Source organism: Microcaecilia unicolor, chromosome 2 (genome assembly GCF_901765095.1).
Source record: "Microcaecilia unicolor chromosome 2, aMicUni1.1, whole genome shotgun sequence".
NCBI lineage: Eukaryota > Metazoa > Chordata > Amphibia > Gymnophiona > Siphonopidae > Microcaecilia > Microcaecilia unicolor.
The window spans coordinates 10,270,307-10,287,557 of NC_044032.1; the positions used below are offsets into that span (position 1 = coordinate 10,270,307).

Consider the following 17,251-nt stretch of genomic DNA (forward strand, 5'->3'; position numbering starts at 1 on the left):
ACCAATGACAGAGCCACAAAAGACAACGAGAGAAAACTGCCAACGCCATCAGCTTGGCTGATGCCTACACTAAATCATATAAGGCGTCCACCAAATAGGCGAGGCCCACATTCATCTGAGAGAAACCAGGTGCCACAGAAAGATCTGCCTCCTGCTTGTGTTGCAGTGCCGAGTGAAGCCAGCTAAGATAAGCTCTCACCATGTAACTAGAGTCCTGAAGAGCCAGGGTGGCAACCTCAAAGGACTGCTTCAAAGAAGCCTCCAGACGTCGATCCTGCATGTCCTTCAACCCACTCACCCTCCACAGGCAGAGTTATCTTCTTGGTGACCGCTGTCATCAGGGTGTCCACCTTGGGGAGAGAAAACTGCTCTGCCCAGTATGCGCCCACCGGATAAAGCTGTACCATTGCCTTAGTCACCTTAAGGCCCCCATCTGGGTCTGACCACTGAGCAGAAATCAGTTCCTGGATGGCCTCATGTACCAAGAATGCCTTCAATGGCCTCCAAGTACTAGGCATCTTCGTATTAACCGTAGCCGATGCTGCGACCTCTGGGTCAGCAATATTTAATGCTTCCAAGGCTTGAATGATAACACACAGCAGTTCCTCCTTATAAAAGAGACGGACCGCTGTGGGGTCATCCGGCTCCTCATGGAGGAGCTCACCCTCCTCCACGTCTTCAAGGCCAGCCAGCCACCAAGAATTGTCAGAGGGGGGCCGCAAGGGAGGGGGCAGCCTTCACTGGCACCAAAGACCCCCACCTCTGACAAAGAAGTCATCTGATTTCTCTTGGGCTGGATCACCCCCGGGAGAAGGGAACGGCAGACCTCGGTCCCCAACGGGGCCTCTGGGACCATAGCCAGTACGGTTGAGGGAGGGCATGTTTGAGCATATAGGCCTGACGCATGAACAGGACAAACTCAGGAGAAAAAACTCTCTCAAGTCTCCAGCCATCCATATCCCGGGTCCTGAAATAGTCCTGGACTGCCCCGCTTCCGGCACCACTTCAGCCTCAAGCGAATGAATAGCCTGCAGCAAAACCAGAGCGGGAACCGCCTCAGTGGCTCCAGAAAAAAATGGCATGCGTGCCATGCGACTGGGCAGGAAACCACGCCATCAGAAGAGGGAAACGAACCATCTCCCCCACAAGACTCAGCACACTGTGCACTGCACAAACACAATGCTGAATGTTGTTTCCTGCATCGGGAACAGTGTTTTACCATCTCTGCCGCCATCCCCCCAATCAGACCGCATGGGGGAGAAAAAAGGAGACAGCACTTACAAAGCCACCAGCACCAATTCCAGCGGGACCTCCCAGCAGGAAGCAGAGAAGCACACACTCCAGGCAGAAATCGTGCAGGCTACTTCTGTTTTTTTTTTTTTTTTTTGGTTATGAGGAAAGAAAGGAAAATCTGAGCAGGAACAGCCAGCCAAGCCAAAATAAGACTGGGAGAAGGAGTGTAGCGGGGTGAGGCAGGGACCTGGACACCAGGTATGCCCCCAAAGGTGGCATCCTCGGCCAATCGCCCCCTTTCTCAACTGGCCACCCAGCCCTTTTTTCCCTTGGGTTGTGCTCCTCTCGCCCTCTGGTGGCCAGAACTGGTGGTTGCCATAGACTTTCCAGACTCTTTGCATTCCGATCCAGATATTTTAGCCTTCCAGTCTTGTGTGGAAGTTTGGCAGCTAGCCTCACCCGTAGCTGCCTTGTGATTGTTACAGATGAGCTCAGCTGTACTGAGCTTATTAGCCACCTGGGAACTGGCTGCCTCTGCCTTTGCAATGTTTTGCTTTAGGTCCAGGTTAGTGTTGGTGCAGTGTGCACTTTTGACTTATGTGTTTAGCTTCCCTGCCTTTTCCTTGTGGCTCCCCTGCTTTCCCTTTTGGTGCTGTTAGAAGCACTTCTGTTTTGCTGTGGAGCACTGCTGTGGCTTGGTGCTTAGGAGCACCCCTGTTAGTTTAGTGCTTAGGCATTCTTCTGTTTGTGTAGTGCTTACGAACACTTCTGTTAGTGTAGTGCTTAGGAGCACTTCTGTTGGTTTAGTGCTTAGGAGCACTTCTGTTGGTTTACTGTTAGGAGCTCTTCTGTTGGTTTGGTACTTTGGAGCACTTCTGGTACGGTCAAGCTTGTTCTAGTATCCCAGTCCCTGTGTTATCTTGTATCCGGTAAGCCCTGCCGGCCGCTTGAACCCAGGGGCTCAACTCCTGGGGGACAGTGGCTAAGTGCAGGTGAAGCAGTGCGGACCAGTCCGGGGTACTCCAGTCCAGTGTGTTCCAGTCCGATGTGTTGCAGTCCAGTGCGGACCAGTCCGGTGTGTTCCAGTCCAGTGCGGACCATTCCGGCTCGCTGGGCGGTGCCTGCAGTCCTTACCTGTGCCGGTGTGCTAGCCCAGTGTTGGTTGGTGGGTTTTGCCTGCTGCTGTCGCTCCTCATCAGCAGCCCAAGGGCTCACGTCTGCTCCAGAGCCCGTCCCCGCGGGCTCTGAACCTGAGAACCTGACACCCAGGAGCACCCCTAGGAACCTTGAATCCAGGAACTGGCAAGAAGCTGTCCACCACCTGCAGGAGATAGAGATATACTTACTGCTGCAGGTGCTGGCCGTCTGGTATCACTGTTTTGTCTATCTCTATCTCCACCTGCTGTAGACGGATATAACCCACCAGTTCCTGGATTCATCTGCTGCAGGCGGTACGAAACATGCTCTTTAAGAAATATCAATTTTTATCTAATTCTTCCTTTACCTTCTGTTCTTTCTCCTTACAAAGTCTTAATAAGAAGAATCATTAGGTTTAATGAGCATTTACTGAGAACACTCATTAGACCTAATGAGGGGAAATTTTAATTACAATGGGGAAATCCTCTGATTTGAATGTGGTTAATAATGAAAAGCAGAAATCACGGAATCCTAATATAATACAGGAGAGAAAGAGACCAAGAAGTGATCAAGATGTTGTTTTTGATCCCTCGGCTTCTTTGTACACTACACCTCCACATGACAATATCAAGGAACATGTTTTTCAACTAGATCAGTTATGGAAAAGGAAGTCCTTGACAGACAACAATCTAGTTGGAAATATGACAGCTTTGAACAACAGCAGAGGAAGAGGGAAATTTCAACAATATAGGATGACAAGGCGGTGGACGTAGCTAGAAGATTACTAGGCTGTATAGAGAGAGATGTGACCAGCAGAAGAAAAGAGGTTTTAATACCCCTGTATAAGACGTTAGTGAGGCCCCACCTGGAGTATTGTGTTCAGTTTTGGAGGCCATATCTTGCGAAGGATGTTTAAAAAAATGGAAGCGGTGCAAAGAAAAGCTACAAGAACGGTATGGGATTTGCGTTACAAGACGTATGAGGAGAGACTTGTTGACCTGAACATGTATACCCTGGAGGAAAGGAGAAACAGGGGTGATATGATACAGACGTTCAATTATTTGAAAGGTATTAATCCGCAAACGAACCTTTTCCGGAGATGGGAAGGCGGTAGAACTAGAGGGCATGAAATGAGATTGAAGGGGGGTAGACTCAAGAAAAATGTCAGGAAGTATTTTTTTCACGGAGTGAGTGGTGGATGCTTGGAATGCCCTCCAGCGGGAGGTGGTGGAAAAGAAAACGGTAACGGAATTCAAACATGCGTGGGATAAACATAAAGGAATCCTTAGGAGCTTAGCCGAGATTGGGTGGCAGAGCCGGTGGTGGGAGGCGGGGCTGGTGGTTGGGAGGCGGGGATAGTGCTGGGCAGACTTATACGGTCTGTGCCAGAGCCAGTGGTGGGAGGCGGGCCTGGTTGTTTGGAGGCGGGGATAGTGCTGGGCAGACTTATACGGTCTGTGCCAGAGCCTGTGGTGGGAGGCGGGGCTGGTGGTTGGGAGGAGGGGATAGTGCTGGGCAGACTTATGCGGTCTGTGCCAGAGCCGGTGGTGGGAGGCGGGTCTGGTGGTTGGGAGGCGGGGATAGTACTGGGCAGACTTATACGGTCTGTGCCCTGAAGAGGACAGGTACAAATCAAGGTAGGGTATACACAAAAAGTAGCACATATGAGTTTATCTTGTTGGGCAGACTGGGTGGACCGTGCAGGTCTTTTTCTGCCGTCATCTACTATGTTACTACGAGGCAAGAGAGCCAAAGATGTATTAAGCAATGTTTATAACATTTCACATAGTTTGCACATTAGTTTATCTCTAGTGATGTCCTGAGTTTGAATATGAAGACTTTTGCTTTCTTTCATACTGTCGTCCCATTTTTATCACTATTGTGTATTTTCATTTTTCATTATTGTGTACATAAGTGCACATGTACTTATGTACTTATATGCACTTTCAACACCGTAGTACAGTTTTGGTCATATTTTAATAATGAGACAACCAAACAGTAGCAGCAATCCAAGGAAGGACAAACATAGCAAGAGTTTATCCAAATGTCAACTTTAATGGAAACAGGACCCAACCTGGCCAAGTTTTGGAAAAACCTTCGTCAGGGGGTCACATAGATTTCTACAATACATTCACAGATTCAATGCATGTACTGCAGTACCTGCATAGGAAAAGATCTGGTCCAATTCCAAAAGTCAGTAACCACCAAGTAATTGCATTCAGTTGTTTTTAACTGGACACTATCTGCCGGATTCTACATATCGCGCCTAGTGTTCTGCGCCTAAAACTAAGCTATTCCATAACAATGTGCATAACTTAATTGGCATAATAAGCCAATCAGCGTTAACATCACTTAAGCAATAATGAGCACTAATTGGCAATAATTAAAATGTACACGCATAACTCGCTAAGCACATGCTCTAATGAACTGCGCCTAAATTCTAAAGCGCACAGTTAAAGGACGTAGCTATGGGCAGGGAAATTGGCATTTCATGGGCGTTCCAAATTTAGGTGTGTTGTTATAGAATATGGCCCTGTCTGCGTAAATCTATGCGCAGGGATTTATGCCACATTTTTGTTGGTGTAAATTGATGCGTGTAATTTTAGGTGCTGGGATATCAATTATGCATATTCTATATAACGTGCCTAAATTGTATAGAATACGCTTAGGCAAAAATGATTTGCGTGCGGATTTTCCAGGCGCTGTAAATAGAATCTCCCCCTATATGTTTATATTGGAGTCTTATTTACATTGTATCATCACTAGAATGCATTGCCTCCTTTGGAACGCAGTGACAGTGTGAAGAAACAGTGTGATTTAAGCCTGTAAAATGTATTAGATATTTTAAATTATGTCCTGAAGTGTATTTCTCCTATTTGGCCAGCAGGTGGTGTTTCTTTGCTGTAAAGCTGTTATAGGGAACTGACTGTTCTTTTTCTTTAACATAAGCAGGAAGCAAGAAGCAGTGTATATTTGAAATCTTGTTGAGTGGGCTCTGATTGGCCTGGAGCTTGAAATTATCCAGCAGTTGTTGCTGGCTGTTGCTTCAGTCTTAGTCCGGGAAGAAAGAGAGACAGATCTCTTTGCTGAGGCTTTGTGAATTATATGTCCTGACCTTCCCAGGTACTGTTTAGACAGCATATAGATGTTTAGTTAGTGTTATAATTGATCCATATTTCAGTTACCTGCTATTGTTTACTAATTGCACATTTTTTGTGAAGCTGAGGTTAAAACCCTGGCTGCCAAAACCTGATGGTCCTGGAGCAGTTTCTGCAATGTTGTCATCCAGAGATGTGGGAACAATTTCAAGATCACCAGCCCCATACTCCAGAGAAGGTGGCTGAGTTGACTGACATCTTCACGGCTAACTGTCCCTGGTTGGCAAAGAGAAGCCGTCCTTATCCTCAGCAGCCGGGATCTAAAGGCAGACAGGGCCCTAAGCCAAATATCCCTGCAACCTCAGAGACTGTTAGCAAACCCTCCAATGCTCCCAAAAAAACCTAAAGACTTTATGCATGAACGTCCTTGTTTCCAGTGTGGGCGTACAGGACATTTCAAAGCAGATTGCCCAGATAATCCCAAGCCTGCACTAAAAAGCATTCCAGTTCCTGCACCTAAGCTGGTGGCTTTCATGGGTGGCTCCAGTACCATGAAGGAGACTCAAAGAGTTGCCGCAGCACAAGAAGTTACTGGCCATTCATCAGGCAAGGAAGCAGATGGATTTCCACAACACTACAGGACTCCAGTAACTGTGAACCAGACCCAGGTGGCCGGGCTTGTGGACACTGGCTCTAGCATGACTTTGTTACAACCAGAGCTAGTGCCGGAAGATTCTATTGTACCAGGGCGAACTGCCGAGGCAGTGCTAGCCAATGGATCCACAGAGACTCTACCCATTGCTCGAGTATTCCTGGATTTGGGTACCAAGCCTAGATACAGAAAAGTAGGAATAATGAAAAACATGCTGGTACCAATACTGTGTGGGATCAACATGGGTCCAATGAACATTACCCTCGATAGCAGAGTCAGCATTTCCGCTATGGTGACTCGTAGTCAGGCCCAGCTGGCCCAACAAACAGAGGCAGCAGAGATCACTTCTCTAGTTCCTGAGCCGGTCCAGGTGGAACCAGCTGACTAAGCGACAGGGTGAGGCGCTCCAGAGCTTCCAGGAGCACCAGTTCCTGAGGTGACCAGGGCTGTGAGTATGGAACAGCCTGATCAGACTGATGACCCTGATTTGTCAGAGTCACCAGCAGAGACCCTTCCAGATACAGATACTGATATGGGACAGACATGCTTTTCAGAAAGCACAGCACTCTGACCCTGACCTGGAAGCCCTGAGGCAGAGGGCTGGTCAGCCAACCAATGAGACTGGTAAAGGTCTATCCTATGGAAAGGGAGCTTGTTGTACAAACAGACTGATCCTGCTGATCCTAATAAGCCCTGGACAGCAGGCAGCCCAGGGCATACAGAAAACAACTTCTAAAGATTGCACATGACATTCCACTGGCAGGACATCAGGGGGTGACACGCACATGCACCAGACTGACCCAGATCTGCCACTGGCCGGGAGTATCTCGAGGCGTAGCTGACTATTGTCGAACCTGTGATGCGTGCCAAAGAGTGGGTAAGATCCAAGATCACCCCCGAGCTCCCCTGAAACCTTTACCCATTGAGTCCTTTGAGAGAATAGCTGTGGATAAAGTGGGGCCTCTAGCTGTCCCTAGCTGGACTGAGAAAAGGTATATATAGACAGTGGTACCACTTTGCTACCAGATGTCCTGAAGCGGTTGCCTTATCCTTCATAGAATCAGAGAAAATTGCCACTGCCTTGCTAGAAATATTTTCCTGGGTAGGATATCCATAAGAACTACTCTCAGACTAAGGGACACAGTTTGTCACAGCTGACCCAGAATCTGTGGGCACACTGTGGGGTGAAATCGTTACGCACCATACCATATCACCCTGAAACTAATGGATCAGTGGAGAGATTTAATGGTACATTAAAACACGTTAAAGATTTTCATAGAAACAGGAGACCAAGACTGGGAAAAATAATTACCGTACCTTCTGTTTGCATACAGAGAAGTACCTTAGGAGTCTACAGGGTTCTCCCCATTTGAGCTGCTTTATGTCCAGAGGGTGAGAGGGCCCCTTGACCTAATAAGAGAACATTGGGAGGGGAAAGTTAATACCTCTGACACCCCTCTAATTGAATATGTAGTTAACATGTGGCAGAGATTAGAAGAACTTGTGGGCTTTGTCAGAGAGGCAGCCCAGACTAAGCAAAAGACCTGGTATGATCATAAGGCTGTGTGACGCTGACCTCACACAGCCGGAATGCGCCATCTTGGGAGAATGGTGCATACTTGATCTTAGTCTTATAGAGCACTTGGTCCCCTGAAGAAGCTCCAAGAGAGAGTGAAACGGAGAGTCCCGTTAGGAATGTGAATTCTAAGCTAAATGCTGACTACTTATTAAGCTAAGATGTGTATACAATGTCAAATTAAGATGTAGACTCAGTAACATCATTGATATTGAAGCAGAGACAGAGTAATCATAGATAGAATAATTAAAAATTTAAAAAATTAAAAAAAATTTATAATCAAGGAAAAGTATACTGCTAGGAATATGGGAGGTTTTTGATCTATGATATGATCCCAGTCCACAATGAGCTGGAATTAAGTTTTTTTATGCTTGTCCACCGAGTGAGAACTTTTGAGGTCTTTTCCTCCTTTCCAGCAAATGAGAGTTATCTGGTGAATAGGGGCAGAGACACGATCATTAAGTTTTTTCAGCTGAGTACTAAGCTATTGACAAGAGGTTTCGCTGAAAAGTGTCTGCATAGTTTGAATAGGAGTTTGAAATTATCCAGTAGGAAAGAGAGAAAGAACTCTTTGCTGAGGTTCTGTGAATTATATGTCCTGACCTTCCCAGGTACTGTTTAGACAGTTTGTAGATGTTCGGTTAGTGTTACAATTGATTCATATTTCAATTACCTGTTATTGTTTGCTAATTGCACATTTTTTGTTCAGTGTTCAATTTTTATGAGAATAAACAAAATTGTTTGATCGCTCTGCTTGTCTGGACTGATAACAAATCCTGGGTCTGTCAGTGCTTTCTGGGAACTGTGGGACCACTGGGAGTGTTGGCTCCAGTAACCTAGAAATCACTAGGGATAACTGGAGAGTGGGAGACTCGCACAGAGGCGGTTGTGACCCAATCAGTGGGAGGAGAGTGCTAGTGTAGAGCGTGAGCGGCAGATGCAGCTGATCCTGAGCTACGTTGGGGATAGATCCTCTAAGTGGCCATGAGGTAACCCCAGGCGAGTGTCTAGGCGTTTCGTGACAATCAGTGACTCTGTCTTGGTAATCATGATTTTTTTAGATACATTTTATTCATATTATTTTTGCTTATTACTTTGAATTGTTGGATGTGTGGTGACTATTGACTTTTTACATAGTTTTTGCATTTTTACCTTTTGGCACTTTTTTAGAGCGGCACAAAGCAGCATCGTTTTGTAGGAGATATTAATTTTTAATTGCATCTTTTTTTTGTTGTTCATTTTATTGGGAACATGTTTTTTTTTCTATTTGAATGTGCTTTTTGATCAAGTATTTTGTGTTCAGTAACAAAGAGGTGTTTTTATTTATATATATTTTTAGTGTTACATGACGCTAGTGCGGGTTTCGTGCTTTGATGTCCAGACACTGTTTGACTAACGCTGTCAATGCTTTGAAGCCTACAGTAGAGTGAATAGAGGAGCAGCCTAGTGGTTAGTGCAGCAGACTTTAATCCGGGGAACCGGGCTCAATTCCCACTGCAGCTCCTTGTGACTCTGGGCAAGTAACTTAACCCTCCATTGCCCCAGGTACAAATAAAGTACCTGTATATACTATGTAAACTGCTTTGAACATGCAAGAAAGGTGGTATATCAAGTCTGATTCCCTTTCCCTTAGATGCTGTCATCATGTGGTTTTCTTTGGTAAGATATATATTTTATTTTATTCTTTGCTGCCATCTTCTGGCATGTGGAAACTAATTTTAAAGGGCTGATTTGGTCTCTCTCTTTTTATTTCAGTTTCATCGTGGTGGTGATATTGTATGCTCCACGTTGTGATGTGTCCAGTTTTCAACCTCATTTGGAATGCATGGAGTTTTCTTATTTATTTCTTTTTATATAACATATGACCAATTTTTTTTAGTGCATATATTTGTATATTAGTCAGTTATTATTTTGTACTCATTACTGTGTCATATCTTGGTTTTTATTGATTTACATATGTAATTAAATTATATTTTATTTGCATATTTATATATGTGTTAGTAATATGTATATATTTGTGTTTGACTGTAGCCCCTGACATAGCCCATGTGTGGGTGAAACACGGCCCGTCGGACGTTGTTGATTATTAATAAACCTCTTTTTGGACTTTTCTACGTCTTCTGCTTTTTTTTTTTTGGTTGCCATCTTGGAGTTTGCAGATAGACTTCCCTGTTATTTTCTTGGTACAATACATATACATACATTATAATTTAAAAAGCAATACTAATATTATAAGACAAAAATAAATTATCTTTCCATCAAGTGCTCAAAAACAAATTCTTAATACCTTCACCATATGTGTGTATATGAACACACGTGTGGAAATGAACCAGGGCTGTGCAGTTGGAGGTGGAGTCAGAGTCGGTAAAAATGTACTGTCTCCATCTCCACCTTCAGAATAAAAAACTTATATTATAATATATGGTAAATTTAGCACTTTATACTGAGATATATATATATATATATATATAGTACTTTTACATCTAGAACAAAATTTTTAAAAGCCTAATATCAGTAGGAGTTGGACAGTAGAAAAATAGAGTCGAAGGTAGAGTAAGTGGAGCAACTCTATAGCCCTAAAATGAACAGTTTCCAGTCAAGCACTATTCTGTACAATTGCACCTTGATGTAAAGGAACATACTTTGTGGATAAGCATTCGCATGGGCGTTCTTTATCGATCTAGGTACAAGCATTTGTACAAACTCTATGGATGTGGTAAGTGGGTGCATCTAAAATATGGGAATGTATTTTACCTGTTACAGTAGGCACCTACTTTTCTTTACAAAATAGGACCAAAACTGGTATATTCTTGACACTTAAAAATAGATACTTCTTTTGAATTACCTTCCATCTCTGAAGATTATTATATGGTGAAAAAAGACGTCAGGGGACAGATGAAAGTGATCAAACCAGCAAACATACAAGGTGACACCTACTGTAACAGATGCAGGTCACCACATGAGGAAATACAGAGGGAGCTGCAGTTCATTTATGCACTTGAATACACACATCTTATTTACAAAAATGCTCAGCGCAGGTTACAACCAACCAACCCCCACCCACTAAAACCATCCCAACCAAAAGAAAATCCCCCTGCTGAAAACCTTCACTTTCAATTCTACATTAAAACCAAATAGGATGCCCAATACATAGGCAGAGGAAGGGATGGGCTATAGGGGTCATGGCTCTACCAAATGTTTGCCTCGCACGGCATCATCAGACAGGGACACAAAGTTTATTTTGGCCTTCTCAAGCAAAAAAAAAAAAAAAAATTGCCTGCCCAGTCTGGCAACCCAGAACTACCGCTGGCCCAAGGCCACCGGTGGTAGCTCCGCCTCGAGCGTGTGCCATTTTCGGATTACTGCGGGAGCCCTTACCGCTACCTCAATGGGTGGCGGTAAGTGCTCTCCCCCCCACATAGCCATGTCGATTTTCGGACTTTTTTTTACCTGCTGCAGTAAAAAGGGCCCTGGCGCACAGCAAGAACCACAGCTTGGTAAAAGGTCCCTAGGAGAATTGTGGAAAACAAAGAGGTTATGATAGCCTGACTGATAAAAAGCTGGATGCAAAGAAACCAGACTTAGTGATGAGAGAGAAAAAAATACTATAACAGCATTGATCATAGAGGTGTTGGTGTCAAGTGATTATTCTGTGAATTGCATGGACTTTCTCTGCTTCTAGTGGGCTCACAATCAAGTTTTGTTCCTGGAGCAATAGAGGAGTTAACTAACTTGCTCAGGGCCACAACTAGCCGTAGTTGAAATGAAACCCAATTGGAATGAAACCCAGTTCTCCTGTGTAGATAATATACGTAGTTGTGCACCCTGGAGTAGAGTCAAAGGGCAAATGCCATAAATCGTGAGGCCCAGGAACTTATGATTTGATATGATATCCTTACGGGCAAACAGGCCTGGGAAAGAAGGAAGCATAAACAAATATGGGAATGTGGTTTAGCAGGTGAGAGAAACCAGATGGCTTTGAAAGAAGACTGGATGATCCTGGGTAAGATAACTTGTTGAAGTGTTGTAAATCATTGTTAAACACAAGTGTATAAAATAGCTGTTTCAGTTCTGTGTGTTGGAGCGATAGATACAGCCAGCATATTTATGCAGTAGTTCTATCCTCCCATGAGAAAATTAATTGTATCAATACTTGGTAAGTGAATAAAATTACCTTTCTCATAGACGTGGCCTTGATCTTTTATCTCTGCAAATCATGGATAACTGATATATGAAGATTTGTAGAGGTGGTAAAAAGACCTAAACATTTAAGGAGGTTTAATTCACCTGGTTCTCATCTCACTGCTCTAACCATTAGACTACTCCTCAAGTACCGAGAAATACAGCCCCAGACCAAGAAAATGTGGCAGAAAGCTACAGAAATATTCCCCATTGTTTTGGTGCCATAAGCTTGATCAAAAAGAATTTCAAAATACACCTGGATAGGTTGCATATACTTGTTACATATTACAAACTGCAGAGGGATCTCTTTGGCATGATACAAGTTTTACAGTGAGTGCTAGCAGTAAATTTGAGAGTAAGATCATACCCTACATACCCTGAGCTTAGGTGAGGTTCATTCCTGTCATGGTATGTGCAAAACTAATCAACAAACGATAAAGGGGTAATCAACAACCTCACAAAAATATAGGAAAAAGTTGTGCCAAATTCAGATCATCACACCAAAAACCACAATTATTATACAATATAGGAGTTTCTAATTTCAAAAATATTTCCAAAATACTTCCCAACAGAGACCCTGTTTCACTTCACTGCTGCATCAAGGAAGACTGACAAATTTGGACCTACAATCTTACAAAAAAACGGATCCTCGCCAGAGACGTTTCACAATGGTCATAAGTAAAGGCACGCCACCAACTGAAATATCAAAGGCTCCATCTTCTCATATACTCAACTAACGGGGAGCCAGAAAGATGACTTAATAGAATATCGTCCATTCTATGCTAGCATTCAAACCTATCTTTCTTCACATTGTCTTAGTTGCCTCCGAATAACTCCACATCTTATTGTAGACTGTTTCTCATCAATCGTAATACAACAAAACCCGATAAATATATGCTAAGCCACTACACAATGGGCTACTAAAGGTTCCATGAGTTTTCGAATGGAGACACAATGTCTATATTTAATCAAGCGAGTTTTTAATGCCCGTGATGTTTGTCCTACATAAAGCAGATTGCCTGGGCATCGCAAGATGTAAATCACATTAACACCTATTTTAACACATTATCAGGCTTATTTTCGAAAGAGAAGGGTGCCCATCTTTCGACACAAATCACAGGGTCACCCAAATCGGCATAATCGAAAGCCGATTTTGGGCATCCTCAACTGCTTTCCGTTGCGGGGATGACCAAAGTTCACGGGGCGGGTAGGAAGCATAGCGAAGGCGGAACTGGGGCATGCCAAACACATGGGCATCCTCGACCAATAATGGAAAAAAGAAGGACGTCCGTGATGAACACTTGGACGACTTTACCTGGTCCTTTTTTTCTTAAGACCAAGCCACAAAAATGTGCCCTAAATGACCAGATGACCACCGGAGAGAATTGGGGATGACCTCCCCTTACTCCTCCAGTGGTCACTAACCCCTCCCACCCTCAAAAGAAAATATTTTTTCCAGCCTCTATGCCAGCCTTAAATGTCATACCCAGCTTCATGACAGCAGTATACAGGTCCCGGGAGCAGTTTTAGTGGTTGTAGTGCACTTCAGCCAGGTGGACCCAGGCCCATCCCCCCCACCTGTTACACTTGTGGTGGTAAATGTGAGCCCTTCAAAACCCACCAGATACCCACTGTACCCACATATAGCTCCCCCCTTCACCCATAAGGGTTATGGTAGTGGTGTACAGTTGTGGGGAGTGGGTTTTGGGGGGGTTGGGGGGGTTGGGGGGCTCAGCACACAAGGTAAGGGAGCTATGCACCTGGGCGCAATTTGTGAAGTCCACTGCAGTGCCCCCTTGGGTGCCTGGTTGGTGTCCTGGCATGTGAGGGGGATCAGAGCACTGCGAATGCTGGCTCCTCCCATGACCAAAGGGCTTGGATTTGATCGTTTCTGAGATGGGCAATGTAGAAATATACTGTCACTTGCTCTCAGTGAAATACAGGCCAATGGCTCAGGCTAAGAGCTAGGCCTCTTAAAATCCAAAATCATCTCTGACACAAAATACATCTCACTGCAGCAAAAGCTGAAGTGAGTTCCCAGAGAGCTGACAAGGGAGGGGGCATTTGCTCTTGTCAACAATGCTGGGACTGGCACCTGCGAGAAGTCATGAGCAAAGATGTTTTGGCTAATGCAAGATAGTAGTGGGTCAGGTGCAAGTAGATGGAGGGGGAGCTGAGGAGGGCAAAATGACCTGTGAAGTCATTTCTTCACAGATGTTGTCCTGAACATATTTTGTTTATACTTAGAGTTTGGGAACATGTGAAGTCACTCTTATCAACTGATAACGGCCAAGAGCTCTGGTGAGAAAGTTAGGGTCCATTGGGATGAATAGGGTCAGAAGGGTATAAAAAGGGCAGTCTGAAGGGTATTAGAGCAGAGAAGACTAGAGAAGACTCCAGAAGGCTGGATAGAGAGGATGTGTCGTGAAGTGCTGTTCCACCATGTGAATGCCTGATTTGCCTGTACTGCCTTTGGGTAAGATACTGATGCTAATAAAATATATTACTATATCTAATTAATACTGGGTTTCTTTCTAATTGTGGAGCTTGCTACTGCCTAGACTGTGGAAACCCATCATGAGCAGATACAAGGTCAGGGTAATTAAGTATTTAGAGGGAACATGCAATCCTTTTCAGCATAGTAGAAAGCCCCTGGCTTCCGCTGCCCCAACGGTTCTAGCAGACCCAATTATAGTCAGCATCCTCTGTTTCCATTATCGCCGAAAATCGGGGACGACCATCTCTAAGGACGACCATCTCCAAGGTCGACCTAAATTTCGCGATTTAGGCGTCCCAGATCCTATTATTGAAATGAAAGATGGACGCCCATCTTGTTTTGATAATACGGGTTTCCCTGCCCCGTCGCCAGGAAGTCCTGCAAGGACATCCTCAGGAAAACTTGGGCGCCCCTTTTGATTATGCCCCTCAAAGTGATACCACAAACTACAGACCAGTGGCATCAATTCCTTACTTTGTTAAAGTAATGGAGGGATTAGTTAAAAATCAATTGGTTGATTATTTGGATCAATTTGATATATTGTACAAATCTCAATCTGGTTTTCGCTCTGCTCATAGCACAGAGACATTGCTAACTACTTTACTTGAACAAATTAGGCAAATTGTGAGCAAAGGACAAGCTCTTATTATGCAACTAGATCTTTCTAGTGCATTTGATCTAGTTGATCGTGAAACATTACTTGTAGTCTTAGATAGCATAGGATTATCGGGAAACTGCTAAACAGGTTTAGGTGGTTCCTCTTAAGCAGATCTTACAGGGTTAAATGCAGGGAGACCTCTCAGAGAGATGGTCTCTACCATCAAGGGTACCACAAAGGTCGCCTCTATCACCTGTACTATTTAAAGTATTATTATCTTCTTTAGGAAGGGAATTAGAGATGGCAGGTTACCATGTGTTCATTTATGCAGATATCTTACCATCGGAGATGGTAAGATATCTCACTGCTTCTTCTTAACTGTTGATTGGGTGAATACAAGCTATCTAAAACTAAACATTTTTCCCCTCTTTCTTTAATAGTCATGATTATTTTTAATTCGATATTACTGTTGTCAAGATATGTTTGTTCCTCTTACACATGCATGAGCATAATCTCTCAATCCACAGCACACATACGAGTACAGTGCACTCCATTTAAGTGCACGTCAGATAAGTGCATGCTCTGTTTAACTGCATGCTGTCCTTCGGTCCCGTTTTTGGCACCATCAATTTCTATGGGGACAAACTTCGGTTTAGCGCACCACTGATAAGTGCAAGATTCGCTTATATGCATGGTTTAAGACTGCTCTTCTGCAGGAAAGACTCCGCATAAGCACACACACAGACAATGGAAGCCGATTGGCGCATGATAAAGGGGCGGTAAATTTGAAATCTCGTTGGTTAACTGCCACAGGCAGAAGAAGCGAAAGAATGTTGTTAGAGTGTACACTGGAGCTGTCGTCGTCGTCGCGCAACTGTAACACTTTAACACTGGCTGAACGAACAGAAGTTCTTAAAAAATTAGAAAACAAATAAAGTCAAGCATCTATTGCTAAAGAATATGGTGTCAATCCCAGTCAAATTTCACGTACCTTGAAGCAGAAAGACCAGCTTCAGGAAGACTGGCAAAACAATACAAATCCACACCGGAAATGTAAACGGGCGGGAAAAGCTGAGGATGTAGAAGATGCTCTTCTTCGGTGATTTTCTCATGTCAGGAGCAGACAGTTTCCTCTCAGTGGTCCACTGCTTATGGAGAAAGCTAATCAGCTAGCTGAAAGTCTTGGACTAACTGAATTCAACGCCACTGTTGGATGGTTGGAAAGATGGAAGGAGAGGAACAACATAAAATTCAAGAAACAGCATGGTAAAAAACAAGACGCTAATGACTTTGGTGCTGAAAATTGGGTTGTTTCAGTTCTTGAACAAGTTTGCACCTTGTGACATTTTCAATGCTGACGAAAACGGTCTCTACTGGCGAGTGATTCCTGATGGAACACTTGCATTCAAACAAGCCGAAACTACAGGAAGTAAAACGTTGAAGGACCGACTGACGATCCTCCTTTGCTACAATATGGATGGGAGTGAGAAGTTGGAACCCCTCGTCATTGAAAAGAGCAAACAGCCCCGTTGCTTCAAGAATGTTAAGCGACTTCCTGTGTCATACGAGGCTAATGCAAATTCATGGATGACTGGTGAAATTTGGAAGCAGTAGCTAAATAAGTTAGACACTAGAATGCGGGCACAAAAGCGTCAGATTTTGTTGCTTTGTGATAATTGTGCTGCACACAGTGATGATGTATAGCAAAGAGAGGGAGCAAGGTACAAACAAAAAGTCCGAACAGCAAAACAAAAAAGTACCAGGAGCCTTCAAAAAAGGGGATACGAATTTTAATCAAATGTATAGATGAAACAATCCTAGAATGGACCCGACACGGACTGTGTTTCCACGCACAGCGCCTGCGACAGGGGTCACGAAGTGTAGCAGAAAAATGTGCGGCTGTGGGCTGGAAGCAATATGCTGCACCACCGTGTTATCCCTTTGTACAATGCAGTTGTTTTGTGAGAGTATCTCTCCGTTTGACATTGTAGGAAGGGATAACACGGTGGTGCAGCATATTGCTACTTTGGGTCACAACGGTTAAGTGCACGCTCCGGTTAACTGCATGTATTTCTTTGGTCCCAGACCCTTGCACTTAAGCGGATTGCACTGTATATATAAATGTCACAACTGAAAAATGAATATTTCATTTTTATACATGTATCCTGGTTATTTCATTTTATCTATATGTATGTACATAAACATACAATATTTTATTTGTATGTGTGTAACCTTTTATTTACATGTTTTGTATTATTTATTATAGACTCCTGAGGCA

At 43.9% G+C, this 17,251-nt stretch overlaps 1 long non-coding RNA gene across 1 annotated transcript; it reads right to left on the minus strand.

Moving 5' to 3' along the window:
- Positions 1-7,818: 7,818 nt before the first annotated feature.
- Positions 7,819-13,948, minus strand: LOC115461804. Its single transcript, XR_003940774.1, has 3 exons — positions 13,802-13,948; positions 9,723-9,730; positions 7,819-7,829 (listed from the first exon to the last, which is right to left on the minus strand). It is a non-coding gene; the product is annotated as an uncharacterized LOC115461804 (long non-coding RNA).
- Between the last annotated feature and the right edge of the window lie 3,303 nt (positions 13,949-17,251).